The sequence below is a fragment of the Sinocyclocheilus rhinocerous genome, unplaced genomic scaffold (assembly GCF_001515625.1).
Source record: "Sinocyclocheilus rhinocerous isolate Xijiao unplaced genomic scaffold, SAMN03320098_v1.1 scaffold623, whole genome shotgun sequence".
Taxonomy (NCBI): Eukaryota; Metazoa; Chordata; class Actinopteri; order Cypriniformes; family Cyprinidae; genus Sinocyclocheilus; species Sinocyclocheilus rhinocerous.
This window is the reverse complement of record NW_015644631.1, coordinates 1,145,334-1,146,977: the sequence shown is the minus strand read 5'-3', so window position 1 is coordinate 1,146,977 and position 1,644 is coordinate 1,145,334.

Sequence of the window (1,644 nt, the reverse complement as noted above, 5' to 3'; positions counted from 1 at the left end):
GTTGCAAAATTATGTTGAAAATGTGTCTTCTGGAATTTTCCCAGTTTTTTTAGAGGGGGGAATGTGTTAGGGTAACAGGACTGAGTGAAAACCTGGGGACATGACTAAAATGTTTATTTTATCCAAAATATTATACATTTATTTTGAAATAAATGTATTTAAAGCACAGAGATAAGATATGGAGGTACACAAAAATGCAAAATAAAAGTGATTTCTGAAGGATTTTAAACATTATATTTCATGTTAAAATGTAGCGTTAGACACTGGGGACATGTACAAATGCTATATATTTTTTTTTTAAATATTTTTTTTTATTATATATTTTAAATTTGCAGTTAGATTAATGTGCAGGACATTTTGCTTAATAATAAAATGCATTTTATAGTTAATTTTTCATGCATGTTTGCACCTATAATGTCCTGGGGAGAGAAATTAGAAAAATGCAAGGTCTCGAGACGCGTTCTTTAAAAGTTGGACTTTTAACTTGAACGCGGTTTTTAGAAACAAAACAGTTAAACAGACAGAAACAAGGGCTCTTTGTGTGAGTGAGCAGTGCCCCCAGTGTCAGTAACAGGACGTGAAGGGTATGAGCACTACAACAACACTCTTGTGTGTCTGTGTGAGCCAGTCAAAATAGACAAAACACACCGATAACAATGTCATTTTATTTCAACACTTTATCATTTGTAAAATAACACTTTGCACTTGAGTCAAACTATTGATAGCTGTGCTATTGTATATACATCAAATAGTTTGTCTCCTGAGGTAAGTTTGTATTTTTCACAGAATAACTTCTTCATTGGTTTGTCAAGTTTGGTATATCTACATAGGTGTACGTACTTTTCCAAGGTCATAAACTCCCCTTAAACTTTATTCAATTTTATCTTTCTACTGTACGGTATCATTCCCACTAAGTGGCCTTTGTGTATGACTGGGGAAAAGACTTTGAGTGATCAAGTTCAGTATGAATGAGGGGAAATACGTAAATGGGGATACCCACTAAGGAAAATCACTCATCCGATAGAAGTCTGGTTGAAAAACACAATGGGGTTTTTGTAGATGTGTGATCAAACTCGCAACTACAGTTTGTTTCTACATACAAATAATTAACACAATTGTTCTTGGCGAATTACAATGGATTATAATTCCATTTAACTAGAAAAGGACAATGACTAAAAAAAGTTTGTTCTAATGCTGTGAGAATAGCGAAGTCCACCAAAACAAGAATGATAGTGACCGAGGAACGTTATCGTTGGAATGAATCACCCCAGAACGATTTATTTTCCGGCTGATGAACGATAGATAGAATGACATCCAATCAGAATCCACCTTGTGCATTTAAAGCGGCAGACGACATAACAGAACTTTATCGTGCATTGGTGTGAATGCTGTTAACGTTCTTGGTGTGAACCATAGACTGTATAAAAACATGGACGTAGTGTCCGTGACGTCACCCGTAGGTTTCTGAAAAGTGTTTTTGAAGCTCAAAGTGGGCGGAGCGGGCCGTCGCCATCTTGGCAGCGCATCACCGCGCGTCACTCCCGGATAATCGAAAATGGGCAAAGAGGCGGGAGCTGGTTGCTGAAACCACGCCCACCTAGCTCGACGGTGGTGACAGCAGCGGCAATCCACCTGTCACTCAAG